The 22,966-nt window shown below is 39.8% G+C and overlaps 1 protein-coding gene across 2 annotated transcripts in view; it reads left to right on the plus strand.

Moving 5' to 3' along the window:
* Positions 1–22,966, plus strand: part of asap2a (ArfGAP with SH3 domain, ankyrin repeat and PH domain 2a) — a 72,300-nt gene that overhangs the window by 1,163 nt on the left and 48,171 nt on the right. The gene's annotated exons all lie outside the window — the stretch shown is intronic.

Below are 22,966 nucleotides of genomic sequence, written 5' to 3' on the forward strand. Positions count from 1 at the left end.
GCAATATTATATTGCACAGACCCTCCTTTAACACAAACCGAGCAATCTCTCCATCTCTATTCTTATTTAAACAGGCCTTTCATTGCAGAGCGGTGTGCACCTCATCCTTTGCTGTTTAAGATCAGAATCTGTGCATTACCACCACTGTAGCTGATGCAGGGCTTGGACTAAACACCGGCTGAGGGATTAAACTGATTTAGTGCCCTAAATCAAATGGAGGTTGTTTTTAGTTGCAGGAGCTCAGCGGCTGGTGCTGGCATTGTAGTAAGTACTTTATAGCTGTGAGACCAGGCAGGTTACACTCCATCTCTCCATCTGTCTGTTAATCTAAAAGGAAATGAAACTTGGATATGGACAGTGTTTGCTGAACAATATATGAAACCATGGATATTTATAGCTATTGGTATCTGTATTGGTAAATTTGGATTGAAGTTAGCTGTGAAGTAGGAGGTGAAGTTTGGAGTGGGTTTCTTTTGTGTTATTAAACGGTTAATGGTCAAAAGCTGGCCTTCATCTGGCTCACATACTGCAATGGAATGACGGTGATGAACTCATCTGAATCTGGCTGCCAGAACACAGCCACAAGTCAACCTTGATGAGACAGACCACCCTCAGCCCAGAATATAAATGCCACACAAACAGAGGTTGCATTTGGGGCAAATTTTCAACCGACAAAACAGGAAACATGATTTTATTACATGTCTTTCAACTCCCTTTTGCCTTAATTGTGCCTTTTGTGTCTAAATGTCACAGTTTTATCTCACGGTCTTATAGATGGTGTTAACATTAACACTGATGTCCGACTTTGACCATCAAGATGATTGCTATGTAGTAAAAAAAAACCTTCTAAATATTATCGTTAAGGACTTTTCTAGTCATGTAACGATCACCATTAGGCTGTTAATATGTAAACTAATAGGATTTGCTTCATAACTTAAATTATAATGTCAAGGTTTCATCTCTACATACACTTTGCTTTTACAGCCAATGAAGGCCTCCAGTCAGAATTGAACTTTGATAATCAGTAGCATTTCTAATTATAGCGCTTTTTTATATATTCTGCATCTTTTGTATTCAAATCTTCTAGCATTGCATACTTGCATTTTTATGGCTATAAGAGAAAAATCGCAAAGTCCAAAAAAATGTACTAATTTGTACTTTTCTATGTTGCTGATCTGAACTTTTTAATTTTTTTAGCTTGTATATTTTAACTAGAAACATAGACCCAGCTTTACTCTAAAATTTATTACAGTACTTTTTTTCTTCTTTAAAGGTATACCCATAATTCCACCTGAAAGATGCTAATCAATGTGCAAATGATAAATAGTACACCCCAGTGACAACTATTTTTAATTCTCTGAGAGTTCACACTGCTTGTACAACTGGTCTATGGTGTAAATGTAGCATGTTGTTTGAGTGTCATCTTAAGAATGGTGAAAACGTGAGTCAAAACCACAACGATGCTCATGAGCTACGTGTTATTTAGGATCTCGTGAGTCAAGTTTAGAATCATAAAGTAAATCAAACACTCGGTCGTTCTGCACGTCGCATTAACAAACCCAAACCACACAAGCACCTCAGTTACATAGAAAGGAAGGAAGAAAATGATGCACGATCACCAAAACCACCATAACTACCAATACTTTTCAGTCATTTAAACTCTTTCTTGTGCTACTTAAAAGTATTACATGGCATAATGAAAGAAAGATTTCATTTTTTGGTAAAAACATTTATGAAGTAAATAAACATGTAAAAACTAAAAATGGGGGGAAAAAATGTAAGTAGAAATTGGGGTCAGAATATGAATCCATAGGGTGTTAGAAAAAACATTTTCAACGCTATCATGAGACATGAAAACAATAAGCTCGCTGTATACATGGCTCTGCTTTCCACTGAGGCCCTCAGGAAGTCCGCCCTGGGGCTAAACGATTGTTTCGTGTGCTGTTTTTTTGCACGGCACTCATGAAGATGAGGGATGGAACTACAGACTGTAGTGACGCCTACATGTTTGCACTTTATTGCTCTACTTTTTTGGTCACAAAGTCTCCATGACCTCAGAATACAGTCCCAGAGTGCACTGGACCAGCTGTGGTGTGGATAAGTGCAGCGGATTCTGCGTTCCATTAAGGATATGGGAAATGCGTCCATATATTGTGGAACAATGTCTGAAGAGGTTGTGTATCAAGTGTAGTATGCACCAGTGGCCTCTAGCTGTTTAAGTTTGGTTATGGAAGCTGATGCATGAAGATTTTCTTAATAGGTCCTGCTTTTCCTGCCTTCTCTCTCATAGGCGAGATATCTTTCAGAAATTTCAGAAGCATGGCCATACCAAATGTTTGAATATTTGAACAAGAGAACCTTCCTGAAACGTTACCTACAAGAGACTTGGTGATTTGGTCCTAACCCTTGACCTTGCGTCATGTCCCATATAATAATCCAGTGTAGGTCTTTGATCTTGATTCAAGATCAGTTCAAGAAATATACAGTACACACTGAATATATAGAAAGTGTGCTGCTGGATCAGTAGTGAAACCCACAATGGTGCTTTGTAAGCTAATGACGCTATGTTTTATTGTGTTCTCTTGGAGCATAGAAGCATACCTGGTAACTCTCTATATAGTTTATGTACATGTCTAATATGTGTCTAGTTACATTAAGTTACTGCACTAATCAAACTCAATAAATTCCTGTAGTTTTAGAGAGGTTACTCCAAGCATCAGTTGTTTTTGCCTCATTTGTGGCCAAATGTATGCGGACCAGAATAACCTAAGTTTTCCCTTGAACAGAACCTGTCCCAGTATGACCATGGTTTGGCAAACCATTAGCAAGACATAGCTTCCGCTCAGGCATGCACCAAAATCTAGTGGAAAGTCTTCCAAAGAGTTGTTGTGTGAGGGGTCGCCATAGTGGACTAACTGGGCCACACAACAACTTTGGCAAAAGTTTTACCCCGGGTAACCTTCCTGACGCAACGCTCCCATTTTTTTTTATCTACACTTGGGACCGGCACTGCATCCAGAGGCTGGGGTTTGGGCACTGGCTGGGAATCGATCCCAGGCCTTCCGCATGGTAGGCGAGAAACCTACTACTGAGCCACCAGTGCCCCAAAGCCTTCCAAAGAGTACAGGTTACAAACTCAATGTCATTTTTGAATGGTTGGAAGGTGCCCACGTACATTATGCCATATAGTGTATATTGTACAACATGGTACATTGTAGAAAATGGAAAAATCTGACGTCTGTTTAGTCATCTTGACAAAGAACCTAAAAAATCCAGGTCCCATGATGGTGTAGCCGATAGTACTGCCACCTTACAGCTCCAGGGTCAGTGGATCAATCCTGAGATTTGTGTCCATGCCGAAAAACATGCTGGTAGACTTGCATGTACTGGGGATTTAGTTGTCCCATCAGTGTGAATGAGTTTGTGAATTATGTATGGTGTATCCTTACGTATCCCCCTGTGTTGCCACTAATGATTAAATGAATCATCTTCACTCATATACATTGCCAAAATTTACTTTCTCTGTAATATTGAACACTGCATGACTTGTCAATAGGCTGCCTTCCTCACCTCCGGTTGTAACTCATCTGTCCTCATCGAATGGAACATCTTTTCCATGTTGGCTCACTGCTAGGCTGAACAGCAGGTAAAACTGTATCACAATACAGCCATCATCTGAAGCTTATTTATTATCCGTCCTGCTAACTCATTGCTTCCTGTCCATTTGATCCCAGTATGGGCTGCTTATTCATGTGCAAAATAGTTGACAGGATTATTGCTGTGCACTAACCGGTCGATAGAAGTACACTAATTACAGATCCCTAACAGTCACAAAGACATTTTATCCTCTTTGCATCCAATTTAGAGCTATCTTTCACGACCGGAAACATGGTTTGTCCTACATTTAGTAAAGATGCTTCTTTATTCGGTTCGTTAGAGCATAGCTTTATATATTTAGGCCTATTTCATACTGTCAACATACTGGTGTTTTCACCTTATTGCACAGTGTCCTAACAGTGTAGCACATCCATTTCATGCTTATCAAATGTTTTTGGGCCATGAGATGTGTCCTTGTCTGCTTGCAAGGTGAGTTAAGGTTATGTGGGCTCTGGATCAATAAGTGTCCTTCATGTGATTTATAAAGCTCCCTTTACTATGATGCAGCCTTTCACTTGCCTCACGGAAGGTATCCAGACTCTGTCTGTCTGTCTGTCTGTCTGTCTGTCTGCCCGTATATTGATCTATCTATTGAGCTTTCATGATTTATTTATTTGTGTTTATTTAAAGGCATCAACACTTTCATTAAATTAAAGGCTGCTCTGACCAGACAAAGTGCTCATGGCTATCGTCCAGCTGAGTGCTGTGTCCGGCTCAGAAGAGGCTCTGTTGAACACTGTGAATTTCCTATTGTACTACATCGCATGTCTCCACTGTCACTATTATTTCCACCCAGGCCTACAGAAAAAACATTAGCCAAGTGAGGATCAAAGTTGGGTTAGTTACGAGCAGACTAAGCGGAATAGAGGAATCGGGATTATCTTTTGCTTTTTCCGAGTACAAACCGTTGCCTCCTTTATTTCAAATTTTGCATCATTCTTTTTTCCTGCTATGGCATCATCTCATGTTAATGAGCTTCGACCCATTACAGCAAGTGAACTAAATAATTTCTTTCAAATAATGCAATTTCACCTATTGTCAGAAGATATTCATCAACATTTCTTGGCATGTTGCTGTTTGGACAGTGCACTGGTGAAACCTCACATCATGATTCTGTATGGAGCATGCTGGAAATTAGTCTCAGTCTCATATATCATAGTCCATGGAGTGTATTAGATCATTTTTATGGCCACAGGCTTCAATGTTAAAGGTTGCGATCTGACTGGTTTTCCACACTTCTTTGTATACACATTTTCAACATGAGAACAAACACGTGAACCAGTTTATCGTAGAGTTTGAGTCATGTGATCTTTCTGTTTTGGTCTCAACAGAAATTACTCGCCTTACTTTGGAAGAGAATAAACGGTACTTTGACATAACAGATAACCAGTACATGGTGAGGCTGATTCTTATGCATTTATCTTTAAAAACCTAGCAAATGTATTGAAGTTTTCCTGATATACACTCGCTGTCCATTTATTAAGGATCACCTGTACACTTCATGAAGTTATCCAATCGACCAGTCATCAAGCAGCAGTGTATGCGTAAAGTCATGCAGGTTTAAAGCTTCGGCTAATATTCACATCAGAATGAGGTAAAAATGTGATCTCGGTCACTTTGACTGGTTGTTGGTGCCAGACAGGCTGGTTTGAGTATTTCAGGAACTGATGATATCAAACACAACTCTAGCACTTACAAAGAATTGCACGTTAACTGAAGAACATCCATTGAGTGGTAGTGCTGACTGAAACGCCTTGTTCATGAGAGAGGTCAGAGGATATGTCATTAGGCAACCTTTCCTTCTATTGTGTAGAGAGCCTCGAGGCACCTGGGAGGCTGTAAGTGTATGGGCTGTTCATGTCCAGGTGGGTAAGGAATTCCAGGTTGTATTTCATGAACAAGAGAAAAAAAACTCTCATTACATGGAGGTCAGGTCGAATTTGGCTAAATAAAGAACTTTTAGCAACACTTGCTCCTGAGATAAAGTTCCCAATTGTCCCAAAGCTAACTCGCTAGCATAGCTATGAGCTAGTATGAAGGGAAAGATCTGCTGCAGTGATCAGGATTCTTTGTGAAGAACAGATACAATAATCCAGTCTGTCTCTTATTCTGTGCTCAGAACGACAGCTTTATAGTGTGGTGACGTCACATGGAAAGCAAGGATCGTCTCTGGACTGAAGAAAGTTTGTAGAATTCCAGTTTGTGGAAGTTTTGTATAAAGCTGTTAGTGTTCAATAAATGAGATAATGAGATAATCTCTGCTCAAGGGTAACAGGAAAAGGTCTGTGGTTGGTCGTCTGCCACTTTGGTCAAATTTTCTTTTCCAGTGAAAGTGTGACGTAGCAAATGCTAGAAATCTGCCTTGTCAGACTGCATGGCCTTGCCAATTGCTGAAACCCGCCCAAGCCACTTACATTGCAGTTTTTCATCCAGTCTGTGTGCTTTCAACAGTTTTTAGATATTTTGAACCAGTCTGACTTTGCTTTGTGAATCAGTTTATTTGGTAAGCCCTTAAAAGGTCAAGATAAACTAACTCTAAATAGATGCACTGGCCATTTTAAGGCAGTTATGGTTTCAGACTGGCCATGTCTGTCGACAATGATTTGACGAAGGTTAAAGGGGTCATTTTTCCTGGTTGACTGTAGGCTGGTGTGCTTTGTGCTCCGCTGATATCTTTCCAGGCTGTGCTTGCGGGAACAGGCCAGCTGAGGCGAGCAGAACAGCTGCTCTGTGGAACAGGTGGGAGGGAGGAAAGTTTTAATGAGCACCCAGGAATAAGTATTAAGTTTGCAGACGTGAGCCTGAATCTAAACGTTTTAGGACTACTGTCACTCAGACAGGTGGGTAGCATGAGGACTTGGGATGGCTGATGACCCTAGATAGCGTTCCCTCATTTAAAGTCTTTCAGACTGAGATTGCATTGTGGGTACTGTGGGAATTATTGGCTATAATGTGAGGTGTCCTGAAGTCACCATGACTTCTGAGGTATATGTTAGTGAAATAGTGAGTCATTGAATCTCTCATTGGCTTTGTGCTTGTTTGAATACATGCCTTGAGTTTTGACCCTTGGTCAGCACATTCTTAAACAGCTGCAGTCTTCCCTTTCTACGCTTAAGAGCAGGAAGGGGAAAGGTCATGGTGCTGTCCTATAGATTTGCCAAGTCCCTTGGCTATAGGCTATAGTTTCTCTGATGACATAGTTGTGGGAATGAGGAAATCCCATTAATTGGGTGGAGGGGTGGGCATTGACCCTGGAGGGGTCAGGAGTGCAACTGGCCTTTATTTAGGAACTATTAATGGGGGCAGGGAGGCTCTCTGTTAAGGAGGTCTGTCCCAGATTTCCAAAAAACAATTCCCATTCATACCTATTGTCTGCTGTCGAGCTGTGTCTCTTCATTAATGAACTCTTATTGATTTATGAAGTTTGACATATTTTTTTTCCAGAGGTACCTTCTTCTGAGCATCTTGTGAAACTGACACATTTGACCGGTCGATGCATTGATTTTTAAAAGATCTTGTTCACTTAGTCAATAATGTCTCATGCCAGTGAAGATTATGAATATTTGAATAGATTGAAGACCCTAAGTGAGGTCCAGGGATTCCCAGTGGTCTGAGAAGCCTAGCCATGGGAATCACATCTGTAAATAATCATAACTGTAATATAATAACTGTTGTAACAAAAATATGGTCTATTGGAAGGTTCATTATTTTAATGCTTTTATTTTAATTTTAATTTTATTTTTTATTTTATATTATCTATCTATCTATCTATCTATCTATCTATCTATCTATCTATCTATCTATCTATCTATCTATCTATCTATCTATCTATCTATCTATCTATCTATCTATCTATCTATCTATCACAGGTCCTCAAATTGTTAATAGTCCTGGACATGTAACCCATTAAAAAATAAACATATATCAGTAACTTTGGTTACTTTTTGCTGCTTAGTAAATGTCTTGGCAGAAAAATCTACTGTGATTTATTGAAAATGTACTTGTGTGTATTCAGCTGCAGTGTTTCATGACTGCATGACTGGCACTGGGAGAGTGATTTGAGCTTTAATACACCAATAAAATGAAGAACTGTTCTGTAATTTAGGACGTCATCCTTTGATTTCATGTTTTTATCTCCCACTATAAAAGCAGATGCACTCTTCAGCTTGCTGTGAAATGCCTTGTGGACTCGTATAAGGCGAGATGCCACCCGCATATCCTCAGTTTGTCAGACTCCCTGGTGTTTGGCACCAGTTCTATTTTTAAAGCTGTGAAATCTTTGAGATCACCGAGCCTGCGTTTGCCTGGCAAGTGCAGAGCACCAGTGTGTGCCTCACGCTGCCTATATTGACATCAACTGGACCCAGCTTTGAAGAGCAATCAAAATCCTGTATGATTTTAATACCAACAAAAAGAGCTCTATAATACTGCTAAAAACACCTGGGAAACACTTCTTGGCAGAGAACCATGCTACCACACGTTATTTTTGATTTCTCATTTCTCATGTTAATTTCCAAAAGTTTTGGGACACCCCTCCAAATCATTGAATTCTGGGGGTTGGGCTTGACCCTCTTAGTTCCAGTGACAGGAACTCTTAATGCTTCAGCATCCCAAGACATTTTGGACAATTTCATGCTCCCAACTTTGTGGGAACAGTTTGGGGATGACCTCTTCCTGTTCCAACATGACTGCACACCAGTGCACAAAGCAAGGTTCATAAAGATATGGATGAGCGAGATTGATGTGGAGGAACTTGATTGTCCTGCACAGTGAATGAATTAGAGCAGAGACACCGAGCCAGACCTTCTCATCCAACATCAGTGTCCTGACCTCACAAATGCGCTTCTAGAGGAATGGTAAAAAATTCCCATAAACACACTCCTAAACCTTGTGGAAGGCCTTCCCAGAAGAGTTGAAGCTGTTCTAGCTGCAAAGGATGGGCCAACTCCATAATAGAATCATGTGCATGTGACGTCCCAAAACTTTATACAAGATACATTACTAAGAACATTACTAAGCATGGAAATCGACAAATTATGGAATCCTTCTGCCATTTAAAAAGGGCTGGTTTTTAATTTACACGCTGCAAACATGTTCAGATATACAGCAAGAACTTAGAGAACATTTTTAATACTTCAGAATCAAAGTGTATGTTGTGTAAACGCACCATACTGCAGGGGAATCCCAAACAATGGCATATAGATACAAGATACCCAGCGGAGTAATGATCCTGCACACCTTCACTTATATTTCCAGATAGTTTGGCTTGAGTGTCTATTCTTTTAGGTGAATTTAATTTAAAAAAAATGGAAACGTAACCAGAAATAAATAGAAATATTTTACTATAGAGATCAGTTTATTAGTCTCAGTGTTGCGAGGAAATGCACTTTTACTAACACTGATGTCACATATGGATGAGACAGGATCCCCCCTCCCCCCATTTTCTTTTCAAGTGCTAGTGCAAATTCTATCAATCCACCAACCATCACAGCCTGTGTGAAATTGTATATTCCAGTAAACTCCACTGAAAGGCGGAAATTACATTAAATACTGTTCTTCTACGGTATATCTGCAACTTTGCTTTCTATGTTTTTATAATCCATTGTAGTTTTTTCCCCATAAGCACATCATGCATCTCCACTTCTATCTCACAAACTTGTACTTATGCAGTTAAGGGTTAAAGACCTTGCTTAAATGTTCAGCAGATGCTCTCTGGTAGTCCTCAGATTGAACCACACAATTTTCCAGTCTATATCACAGATCTTTGAGCTACCAGGAGAGAATGCTGGATGTAAATTAGAGGAAAACTGATCATTATAGTGCACCTGTCCTGATGATATACTCCTCATCCAGATACATCTGGACTTCATTTCTTCATTGATAGTGTGTTTATATTTTCCCCTCTACAGTTTACACACTTCCCCTAGCACTTGCTTCTTTTCTGGATGACCCTTCCTGCCTCGGAACTATTCATGTGTTTAGAAAGTCATGTCCAATTTCCATGAACCAACATAAGATTCAGATGATCATGGTTCTGTACTCGTATCATATTTAACTTGCATTACCAGTTGTGTGGGTGTCTTGTTTCTACAGGTGGCTTATAGTTGCTGGTTGTTTATTTCCCACTCTGAGCTTTGGCATGTAGCGGCTGGTTTTCTGGCCTAAGGGGGTTTTAACGCTTCAGGACAGACAATTAGGCTTAAGCTGGTTTTTAATTGTACAATTTCAGCAGACTTTTAAGATTATTATGTGTCACACAGTACAAGAAAATCCCAATAAAATCTTGGACAAATACTCTAACAGCTCTACATATGACTGTATATGTGCCATTAAAGAAAATGACAACAATAAGCAGTTTGTGATGGGGGAGGTCATAATGAGAAACTACACAATAGTGCCACATTTGACAAGAGATCGGAAAGTCGTAATTTCCAACCTACAACCTGGAAAAAAAACAAAGAAAACGCTCCGTCAACTTGGAATTCCTACTCTGGAACTCAATACGGACTTCCTGAAGTCCGTATTCTGTATTCCTACTCTGGAACTCTGAATTCAGCAAGTGACATCAAATCAACTGCACTTCTAACCTTTAAATCTTATAGTGTTTGCTTCAGATTAATCAACATATTTAAATCTTTACTTCTCCCCATGCCCTGAGGGTTTCCTCCAGGTACACTGGTTTCCTCTACCAGTCTAAAAACATGCACTGATTGACATCTGGAAATCGTCTCTAGTGTGTGAATGGGTGTGTGGGTGTGTGTGTGTGCGATTTTGCCCTGGCATCCTGTCCAGGATGTTCCTTGCTTTGTGCCCCGAGTCTCCGGGAACAGACTCCAGGTTCCCTGTGACACAGTAGGATAAATGGTGTAGAGGATGGATGGATGGATTAGAAGATGACCATGAACGCTTCCATGTTTCCTTTCTCCACTAAATCAAATGCAGCATAATGATACGTCTTCTGTCCATTAGCATTCTTTTTCACCATTATTTCAACTACTTTTGTAGCTAGCCTTTCAGTTTTACATAATCATACATAGACCAAGCATAACATTATGACCACCTGCCAAATACTGTGTTGGTCCCCCTTTTGCTCCCATAATACCCCTGACCCATCATGCACTGTGTATTCTGTCACCTTTCTATCAGAACCAGCATTAACTTCTTCAGCAATTTGAGCAACAGTAGCTCGTCTGTTGGATCGGATCACACGGGCCAGCCTTCGGTCCCCAAGTGCATCAGTGAGCCCATGACCCTGTCGCATTTTTAGTTGTTTGTTGTCTTCCGTCACTATGGCATTAAATCGACCGGCGTGGGCATGCTGCACTGCATCCTAAGACAAACCAGTCTTAAGCCTTCACCCTTGAATTCTCCTATGAATTGGTCTGTAAAGTCATTCCTGTCAAACCAGAGACCTTTTCCCATGTTTTCACTGGTCAGAGATGGTGTGTGTTTTTTGCATTCGCAGCATAAGGAGAAGTGTGAAGCTAAAACAATGGCTCTCTTTTGAAGTTTTGCTTTGAAGGGCAAAAGGTCTTCCTGCTTACAAGTGTTTCTGCGTCGCCCAAATGGAGCTGGCTGTTGATGTAAAACCACACTGCAAGCGATAGAAAACACACAGGGGAGTCATTTTCTCTGAGTGCCTCTACAGTTTAATTATCCTAATTAAATCCTCACCTAGGTGTGATTATTGGTGTTGGATGCTGTAAGCTGAGTGACCAGTGTGCAGTTCACTTTAATAGTTTCTACAGCCTGGTTCTGTATGTTTGTGTGCATTTTTCTTTCTCTCAGCTTAAACAATGGAGTCTTTGTTGAGGTAAACCTACAGCTAGCATGCTCTGGAGAACTGTTACATCCCAGCGAGCGTCAGTCTATGGTGTTTTCTCTCTCGTAAAAAGCTACTTATCTTGTAAACAGGCAACGATTGTGCTTGTGTGTGTGTGTATGTGTGTGTGTGAGAAACAGGAGAGAACACTGTGTGCTAATCTTGCTAACCTTGTTGTGGTGTAATTAGCAGCTGTACTGGGAGAGACTGTGTTTGTTTGCCTCACGTCAGGCAGCACTCAGGTCAACTCCATGACACCGTGGGATTCTCGAACCCTCCCCCACAGTCTACAATGTCTGGAACAAAACATGTTTAATGTGAACAATTGGAGCCAACATGGAAAACCACGTGTATGGTTCCAGTGCTGTGTTAATTTATAAGGCTTGTCTTTACAGGAGTGAAGAATGTGCTGGAATAATTCTCCATTTTCTGAGTCTGAATCAAAGTTTGTGCTTTTGGTTCATGATTTGTTTTAATGAATTAAATGAACCGATAAACATTGACTGATGGATGTCACACACTCTTCGCACATGCCCGGATTTTGCACATTACCTTATCTCTTGTACCTTTTCAAATTTCTACTATTTAGTATTTTTTTGTTAAATTTTGTATTTTATTTTTATTTATTACCTTATTACACATGCTTGTGGATACTGCTGGAAGTTGTAAATTTACCATTGGGATGAATAAAGTATCTATCCATCCATCCATCCATCCATCCATCCAGCCATCATATCACAGAACACTGAGCCACTGTCACATAATATAATACTGGAATAATAGAATAAATAACCATTTTTTAAAAACTGTTTATTAGCCCGCATATTTTCCTTTATTTTCTTCTTTATGTTAAAGTTACACCCCAAAACATATCCACAACCCAAAATATGTAATATGTTTGGTTCTCTTCATGCAGATTGAAGGTCAAATCATGTTCTAACTGCAAAGATGGAAACACACTAGGGTTTGTGACCACACACACCTCACATATAAAAACCCCCCTAAAATATCTGGTATAACCTTTATTCACATTATTACGACTGACAAACTCCGAGCTGGTGATGTAATAGATAGCATTCATCCCGGTTCATCTGTCTTCTAAAAAAAAAAAAAAAGATCTATTTCTCAGGAAGTATTATTGTACATGGCTAAAAAACACCATTTCTCTCATGCTGGAACCAACTCGTACTGATGTCATGTCTTTGCAAAGAGCCAGATGAGCTCACAGGACAATAAAAACTTCCTCCCTGAGAGACACATTGACCAGCCTATTTAATCCCCATGAGGCCATACATCTCTGTGTGAGAAGCTGGGAATCTGTCATGTCAAGCTGCTGTCCTTCTACAAGGACATCTGTTTGTTTAAAAATAAATAAATAAAAAATAATGCACACTGGAACATGGTGTAGGTTACAGAGAGCACTAATGTCTGGCCCAGCCCAAGTAGAGGACTGCAGAATCAAGAAAAAATCTGTAATCGTATTTTTCTAAATGACTTGCAGCTTCCCTCATTTCTCTTTCTCTTCTCCGAATACGTTGTCATGTGCTATGTTGACACTAAACTACCCTCTACACCCCTTAGGCCAGTTTGACCTACACAAGAGATTTCTGCTGGGGAATGCTGTTGGCTGTTTAAGTGTAATGTTCTGGACAGTCTTTGAGACTGGGACAATCACTGGATAGTGAGGCTAGGTTTTGTCGAATGTCCTTTCCAGCTTTAGCTGCATGTGTATATGAAAAGTGACTGGAATTCATCCTGCATCCTTTATCTAAATTGGCACCAATGGAGTCCCCAGAGAATTAGAACGGAGGTGTGTGGGCTTTTTCTAATCACACTAATGGACTACACTCGCTCAACATCCGAGGAGACGCCTTCCTTTCCTCTCATGTCAGCAAAGGGAAGCGTTTTAGAAATGCCATGTCTGCATTCAGCTCTTTGCAATGAATTTTATGATGTCATATGCTGTACCTCTCTCTTGATTAACACTAATGGAATTTAATCTAGCTGTCTGTTAGTTAGCTAGTTAGCTATCATGGAATGTGATATTCATGTTGGTGAGACTTTTTATTTCATAGCAAATAAAAAGATAAAAAAAAAACATATGAGCATCTATCCATTATCTGTACCACATATACTTCACAGGGAATCTGTAATCTATCCTGGGGGACTCCGGGCAGAAGGTGGATGGGGGTGCCAATCCATCATAGGGCATAATAACACACACACACACTCACACAATATGGACAGTTTAGATATAGCAGTCAGCCTACAACACGTTTGACTGGGGAAGGAAACTGGAGTACCTGCAGGAAACTCCGAAGCATGGGGAGAACATGAAGATACACCATGCACACAGGGTGGAGGCAGGACGAGTCACCCAGGCTGTGGATTAATCACTATGTCCCCTGCATGTGTTGTATTAATTATACCCTGTGAAGTCTAGCCAAACCTCAAGAATTCATTTTTTAATTTAGAAGTCAATTTTATATTGACTTTTGCCAATGCTATTTATTTATTTATTTATAATCAGATAAGTAATTTAATTCACTTCAATTTAATTTAATGAAGTAAAGCAGATATGCAGTTATTCTGTCCTAACCACATAACAAAGAGAAGCCTGCCAGTTAGTTTAGTTTAGGCATGTCATATCAATGATGAATATTCATCTGGCATGGTATTTAATTCACATCTATTGAAGTTATCTTCTGAACAATGCCAGAATATCCATGATAGCAGTTGAAAGAAAGCATTTTAAGTATGCGTAGACGTCTACATGCTAAATGCCAGGTCACAACGAAAGCACCGCATTTCAGAAGAGTAGCAGTCTGCAGTAGTCCTTTTTACTTGGCAGTCTTGCTGCTAATAAATTATGAAGAAATGTCCTGTCTTCATGCAGTTTATTTAGCGAACATTTTACCTTCCTTTAGATTTATTCCTGTGCTTTGAAGGCAGTCTCGTTCTGCATTGTGTTAGTCTTTAATCAGATACTCCATACTGTTTAGTGCAGTCTAGACCACCCACAGGAAACTCCCCTGTGTAAAACTGACTCTCTGACTTCATCTCTGTCCACTTTAATCCTGTCTGATTGAAGATTGGCGATTCTACAGCGCTTTAGACACGGTCAGACATCCCGCCATCCACCTTCGGTCTCAAGTTATTTATTCCAGAGCATACCAGTTTTTTTTCAGTCCTGACTCGTAGAGGCCGCATTAGTGTCAGATATCACATGAAGAACGAACCAGCTCAAAACCACTACACATCCATTACACTCTGTTGGGGCATTTATTAGCTTAACCGAAACATCTGGTGCCTCACTGATGCTTAGATGTTAATCAGCTAGTGCTCGTTCTCCCCAACAGTGAAGTAGGTAATTGCTTTCTAGGCCGCCGTCATTGGCTGCAGTTCAATACCGTGTTTGGTCTGTGCGCCAAAGAAGGGAATGAGAGAGGATAAAAGGAGGTGGGTAGGTTAGGTCGAGGTGTAATGGCATGGACTTAAAGGCTTGCTTCAGAACAAGATTCCTTCAGAAAGTAATTTGGAGAAGTGGGCCGAAGCAGTTTGGAAAATCCCTCTGAGTAACAGAACAGTCTGTCTGTACTGGACATTTTCACAATGAATGCACCTTTACATCAAGCAGCTTCACAAAGAAGAAGTGGCCCATGTGGTTTTATTTTCTAGGAACTATAACATCCTTGAAGCTTTTAGTAGATTTTATGAAGATTTTATTAGAACAGGGTTAGGGTTAGGGTGTTGCAATAGGTATACATACTGTACATAGTTGTTTCCCCTTTTAATTGTTTCAGTTTAGGTTGAGTTGTGCATGGGTGTAACCTGTCTGAATTAAAATTCATGAAAGCCTGAGCTCATGAAGCTAAAATGATGACAATAGGTAAAAAAAATCTTAAAAGTGGAAGTTATATTGACTCGTTCCTATACCAATAAAAAATCTAATATTTAATAGTGTAACAATTAGTGCAAGAAGGCCTCAAAACTGGAGACTAATGACCAAAAAGATGAATAAGATGTGAGGTGAAAAGGAAATCAAATGTGACATCGAAAATGGAGAAAAATGATCCAAGCTGGGAAACACAGAGGTTTTTTTCATTCAAGTACATCAATGACTCAGCTGAATGTTTCTTTCGAACCAACCTGTCTTTCCTGATGCAGTGTTGGAAAAGAAGGAGGGCATGCGTCATAGGAAGCTGATACTGGCATGCTGCTCACTAGGGAGTGTATATAACACCTTGTAGCTTGAGACATTCCAACTCGGTCAGAGCATTAAAGGAAGATGTTACAGCAAACTCAACCGATTTACACATCGCCTGAACCAGTGCAGCCCAATGCCTTTTACACCTCTGCACAATCTTAACTGAATGAAATGTTTTATTTATCCTAATTTATGGACTTATATTGGCTTGTTGTCATTTTTAATATACACTGGATCCTCTGCATACGAATGCCCTCCCTTATGAATTTTCGCATTAAGAATTGAAAAAGAAATTTGCGTCGGCATAAAAAGCATTTTCACCATGCGAATGAACTGAAGCGAACACTGGTTAAATTGCACGTACATGGAAGCCGTTCAAAACTTGTTTGCGTCAGTGGAAAGCCAAGTGAAGCCAACCAATGCCAGGTTATGAATTTTGATATTTTTTTTTTAGTCCGCGAAAGCTGTTTCGAAAAAGTCAATGTGATTTTTCTATTTTTAGCCCAGGCTTGGTGGCATGACTTCCTGTGAGGACCATTGACATGGAATGCTTGGCTTGGGTCAATTCTTTGTAAGCAGCCATACAGTTTCCATACACTTCGTATCGGTAATATTAGTAATATTTTTGGGTGGCTGGAACGGATTATCTGCATTATTTCTTATGGGAAAATTTGTTTTGCAATACAAATTTTCCCCTTAAGAACTTTCCTCCAGAACAAATAAAATTTTGTATGCTATTTCTTTATTAATATGGGTTTCACAGAAGTTTCACTCAATTTGTGCGTGTAACTGAAGAACATGAACTACTTCTAAAGGATTAAAGCTAGTTTTATTATAAATAAATGTCTATTTACACACACTCAGGAGCAATTGAACCCAAACATTTCTTGCCAATTCTTCTAGGAATGATTTCCAAATAATCTGGGTGATAGCTTGATAAACGAGGCCCTTTATCAGTATTTTTTTATTCTAAGCTAAAAGACAGAGACAAAACTAAAGTGGCAGTGTGACTGTCTGTGCATGATAAAACTGTGCCCATGCTTCAGAGAATTGCAACAGAGAATTCTCTATAACAGTTGCAATTACACAGCTAAAGGGTTTTCAGTGAGGCCCAAAGTCCCCTGCAGAGAGAAACAGGGAGTCCATAGATGGTAGATTTGTGTAGACTTTTTTTGTGAGGTTGCGTCCAGATACAAAAGGGATGAAAACCACTAGAGGAAAGAATTTTATCTGTTGCAAAATTCTGGTTGAGGTAAGACTAGTCAAAGACTGTGACTAAGTGTGAAAGAGTGTGATCAAAGCAAACCCTAGCTCGATCAGACATCAACTAAATATCATTTTATCTGCTATTCTTTTGAAAATCCATCAACAATCCAGGTCTCTAAATGAGACCTCATTTCTTCTCAAATGAGCTTTTTTGTAAGCATAAACCTGGCAACCGAGAACCGGGACCACCCTGTTATCTCTCTCACAGATCAAAGTGAGCGATTCTTGTATTAGTGCTCAAAGCTCAAGGATTCACTGCAGCTTGAGGGGGAAGGAAAAGTATCTGAAATATGCCAGGCTAGCATAACTCCTTTGTTTTCTTTGCCTAATGTACAGTGCTGGAGGGGGGATGGGGTTGGCCTACGCTAGACGTGCCGTCATCAGATAGTTGTGGAACTGGGAACAATGGAGACCGGGGCATCGCTGGCCCCAGTATGTGCAAAAACCCCTGGAATCTTTATATCCTGAGGAACCATTAGAGGACTGACTATGGTGTGGGCTCACCAGGGGATTTTAAGATGATCATGTAGTCTTCACCTTCATTTCGCTGAGGTTGGTAATCAAACGTGGAAGCAGGATGCTGGCAGAAGTACAGGCAGGAAGTGTGTTGGTGGTGTGTGTGTGTGAGCTGTGTATAAGTAAGTAGTTTGCCTTATTGTAGGAAATGAAGGGAATCACGCAATGTTCAAATCTTATAAGAACAGCACTTGTATTAAGGAACTGAAATATCATGGTTGTAAATGTGTGAAGGTTGGAGTCGTACAGGCCGTTATAGTGACACTGACCCCTGGTGAAGGTCTGGCAGAAGATCTGTGTGATGCTTTCCTTTCCCGGTGCAGATGGTGCCTGACGTCATCCAACCTTCGTTTACTTACTTTTTCCAGAGACTCACTCACATACTCATTCACTCACTCGCTCACTCACACATACACACTCACTCACTCACTCATTTACTCACTCATTTACTCACTCACACACGCGCTCACTCACTCACACACTCGCTCACTCACTCACACACTCACTCAGCAAAACGTTTGCTGACGAATTTATACAGTGAGAACATTAGACTTTTGCACAAGTTTCAACCTAGTTCAGCACAGATTAAACTAGTTCAAGTTCAAAATCTTTATCGTCTTCTGTACTTAAGTACAATGAAATTCTTATTTTGTTCAATTCTTTCAGATAAAACAAGGTAGTAAGGTATAGTATATAATATAACAACAAAGTAGTAGGACATAAGAAACAACACGATGCAACAACAATAAATATACATATCAATAGTTACACCGTAAGAGACAATAAACTATAATAAAAGCCAATAGAGGCTGTTAAATATGGCATTATCATTGTCATTTTTAAGTGCATTTAGTTTTTCGGCATTTGGCAGATGCCCTTATCCAAAGCGACTGACATTTATCTCATTTATACACCTGAGCAGTTGAGGGTTAAAGACCCAGCAGTTGCAATTTAGTGGTGCTGGGATTTCAACTCAATCTTAATCATTAAGTTATCACTTCCCAAAGTGCACACTTACTCAATATTCTTGGGAAGTGGCAAAAAATGTCATGTTTATTGTTTTAGATTGACTCGTATGCTAATCAGGGCTTGATTGATGATAGTCCCTGGTCTGAAAGTCATCCCCTTGTGTAAAAACTACCATCTTCCTTTTCTATCTCCTTTGCATAAATGTTTTTACGTGACCTCATTGCTGTCAACATTTTAATTCCTTCTACATTTGAGGATTAGTAACCATGTTGTCTAGGGTGTATTGAGATTTCTTAAGTGTCTGTATCAGAATAAGTTTCGTTCCAGATCAGTGAGTGTGTGACACAGTATTTAATTCTTTGTAGGACTGCATGGCACTGTTCACTGGTTAATGAGTGAAGTGTTCGTGCAGCTATCTGTAATTACAGCCCAGAGAAAAGGCACAGCAAAGATATGTAGCTACAAGAAGTCTAACTTAAAAAAGAAAGTTTATATTGTTCTGTTTTAACTCGCCATTCATGATTGTTGTAGTCTGCATCCGTCCAACATTGGCATGTTCATCTATGCATCCATCCATACCTTCATCCATACAGTCACACCTCCATCCATACATCCCTACATACATAGATCCATCCATACATCCACACCTTTATCCATACATCCACACCTCCATACATCCCTTCATAGATCCATCCCTACATCCATCCATACCTCCATCCATACGTACATCCATTCAGCCATCCATCCATCCATCCATCCATCCATTTTTTGGGCTGTTTATCCTACACAGAGTCGCAGGGAGCCTCTAGGGGGACTCTAGGACACAAGACAGGGGACACCCTGGATATGATGTAAACCCACTGCAGAGCACAATCTTACACTCATGCACAATTATGGACAATTTAGAGATGTCAGCAACCCACAACACACGTCTTTGGACTGTGGAGGAAACCAGAGTACTGGGTGAGCAGTGGTGGCTCAAGTGGTTAAGGCTCTGGGTTGTTGATCGTAAAGTCAGGGTTCAAGCCCAAGCATCGCCAAACTGCCACTGTCGGGCAATTGTGCAAGACCCTTAACCTTCTCTGCTCCAGGGGTGCTGCATCATAGCTGCCCTTGTGCTCTGACCCCCAACTTCCTCAGCTGGGATATGCGAACAAATGTATGTGTTAGTTCAAGTTAAGGCTGTTAGTTCAAGTGCCGCAACCATCTGAGACCCACTTTGGCTCCTGACCAAAAAAAACCTGTGTCCAGTTTTGGATAAGAACATGATTAATGGAAAATAAATGCATTTAAGTATAACTCACAGCCAATTGATAGAACCAAAACACCAACAGAATGGTGTCTCTGGTAGGCTTCTAGTATATTATGTGTAGAACCTGGCACAGGCACGAGAATGGAATTTCGTTGTTCTCCAGCCCACTTGTCAGGTTCACAGTGTTCACAACATCAAGACGGTGCAGTAAAGCTGTCTCCGGTTTCTTTCGAGTAGCATTTTATAAGCCAAGCAGACTCTGCGGCACGCCCCATAAAGCGACAGATGTAACCTATACCCATGTTTTATGTTTAAATGAACACCCAGGCCAGCCTTTTAAGTGCTAACCTCAATTACCCCGTTTAAGTCCTCCAGGGTCAATTGGAACATGATGACGGAAAAGAATGAAGGAATGCCACTTCAAAAAAGCGTGTTGTCATAACATCACTTCAGTGGATGACAGGATGTAACCCTCACTCTCCATGGTGGAAGGTTGTGAAGAGCTAATAGCTGTAATGCTGTAGTGATGCTGAAAATCTTTGTGTGTGTGTGAGAGAGAGAGAAAGTGAGAGAGATCAACTCAGCAGTTTTCCTTTTCGAAATGATTTTGTCTTCAGTACAGAAATGTAGTCATAACAAGTAGATTAAAAGAAACTGAGCCAAAAGTTTGTCGCCTTCCATCTGAAGGTGATCTACAGCCATTGCAGTGGAAAATCATTGATTTCAACTTAAATCATTTCCACTTTGAAATCAGTAAATATCTATTTGGAAAAACCAATGTAACTTCCTAATGGGAAACCTAGATCTGACATCTAGACATATTTTAATTCAGTCTCAGCAGTACTGAACCTGAGGATCCAACCTTGATCGCACACAACATAAAAAATAGGGCTGAGATTGTAGTACACAGTAAAAGAAAAATACTTTCTCTGCCAGTTCACAAAGATTTTGGGAAACAGGATGCCTGAAATTCAGCGGCTTAAGTGTTTGAAATTATTATGAATGTAGATTTTATTTTTTGTTATTTATTTATTTATTTATTTATTTATTTATTTATTTATTTATTTATTTATTTACAAGCATTATCATTTCCAGGGTTAAGGCTTCTGGCACAAGTAGATTTTGGATTAACTGTTCGATTTTTATTTGAAGCTGCCTGCAGGATAAGTAGGTTTAAGGAAGAAAAAACTGTGGAAAAAAACCCTACTCCTTATTGACTTCTGAAAAACACAACCTTTTATTTCGTTTTTCAAGTGCAGTTCATAGCCATGCACCTCAATCCCACCATCTGCACCACACACAGCCTCTGCCCTGATTTTCGAACCGTTTTCGCTCACCAGATTATGAGCATGTGGACAGTTTTTTCAAAATCGGTAACATGATGTCTATGAAATCCCTGAAGATATTGAGCAAAATAAAATCTGAAGCAAAGCCAGTATGTAAATCTCATGCTTGCTACTCAGAGTCTTGAAAGTCATGAGGCATGAAGCAAATATGATATATAAAATACATAGCACTGTATAACACAGACTGGGGCACAATGGCTGAGAGGGTAGACTCATATCTCTGAGGTTGAAGGTTCGATTCCTGCCTCCACCTCCCACCTTTCCCCCCACAGTTTACAGATGTGTTCCCTACAACTCTGTGATGGGTAGGGGCTAGAAAATGGATGGATGGATGGATGGATGGATCAATCACTCATCCATCCATCCTACTGATTGAAAGGTTGTGAGTTCAAATCCAAACACTGCCTAGATGCCACTTCTGGGCCCTCAACTGCTTTGTTATATAAATAAGATACATTTTAATTCTTCTAAAAATGCAAACTAGATAAATAAAAAAATTTAGAAATTGCATTGGATTGCATTAAAGCACCCTGTCACAGATATACATTTACTTTTTTTTTTTTACCTGCCGTTACAGGACTACCTATTATAACTTTTAACTCAAACTTTTTTAAATCATACATCTTAATTATGACGCATAATTTAAGATTGTGAAAATAAAGTATCTTTCTCCAGCATGAAGCTTTGGGGCTTATTTGAACAAAATTCTCAGGAAGATTGGTGGAGTGGAGAAGCTTCTCATCATCCATCATCTCACAGAAGTGTTGCTGAAGCTTTCAAGCAGGTCCAGTGCTGAGTGCCTTAATGAGCGGGGAGTAAAGAGGGGATCGGATAGCACTCGAAGCGTCTAAATGCACAGAGCGTTTAAACCTCTGGGTTTGAGGTGATGCTAAATAGGAGCTGCTGGATACAGTTTCAGTTTACGCAGAGATTGTTCTGATAATCGCTCTGTTATAGCACTCCTCAAGCACTTACATTAGATGTGATTATAAAGATACTCTGAGCTCTGCGAGCAGTTAAGCCCTGCGGCTTGGAAGTGAGAGGGTTCGGTGATAGATGCTCCTGTCAGCACAAACAGATTCTTTCTTTTATCTTGCTTTGTCGTTGTTCGAGAGAGCACAGTTTTGTGCATAAATCGTTTTTTAGCTTTAATCAGCTGCTTTGTTTTAGAAAAGACTTTCTTTTCTAATTACGTTTTGGAAAGCTTTCAACCAGGGTTTAAATAAAATATGTAAAGGTCCAGTTATGTAGATTTCCTTCTTTACAAACGATCCACAAAGATAAACAACTGGCTTGACTGAAATCTACATTCGCTTTATTTTTAATGGTTAACCAATAATTTAAATTAAAACTATAAATTAGTTTGTTCAGAGAAGTTATGTTTTTTTTAATAATGCCAGTTTAATGTCGCCACTTCTGACTTCTTTAATGGACCATCCCCGAGCCCAGCCCCTGAAAAACAACAACTGAATTCAATGATTTGGAGGGGTGTCCCAAAACTTTTGGCAATGTAGTGTGTATAAACTCAGAATTTAAATGGTAAAGTTTAAATGTATGCCTAATGAGTTAGCCAGAAGTGACTGTGGCAAGGAAACACTCCCTGAGAAGGTATGATTTGATGTGAGGAAAATAAACACACACTTGTCTGTTCATTTGTTTTCAGACCAGACCAGAGTGAATAAATAAAACCCTCGCAAATTTGTAAAATGTCTCCCGTTAATGTAAAGTGTCTCTGGCTTGGCCATTTTTTGGTCCAGTGACCAGTCTGCATAAATGCATGTGATTGGCTGCAACGTTTTGCAGTAGTGAATATGCTACAGCTGTGCTAGTCATGAACTATGCCACTGAACTATGGCTGTTCTTTTACTTTTTCTTTTTTTCGTCTCCATAAATTGATCTCTGCTTTATAAACTAACCGAAGAACCATGGTC

Source organism: Hemibagrus wyckioides, linkage group LG09 (genome assembly GCF_019097595.1).
Source record: "Hemibagrus wyckioides isolate EC202008001 linkage group LG09, SWU_Hwy_1.0, whole genome shotgun sequence".
Taxonomy (NCBI): domain Eukaryota; kingdom Metazoa; phylum Chordata; class Actinopteri; order Siluriformes; family Bagridae; genus Hemibagrus; species Hemibagrus wyckioides.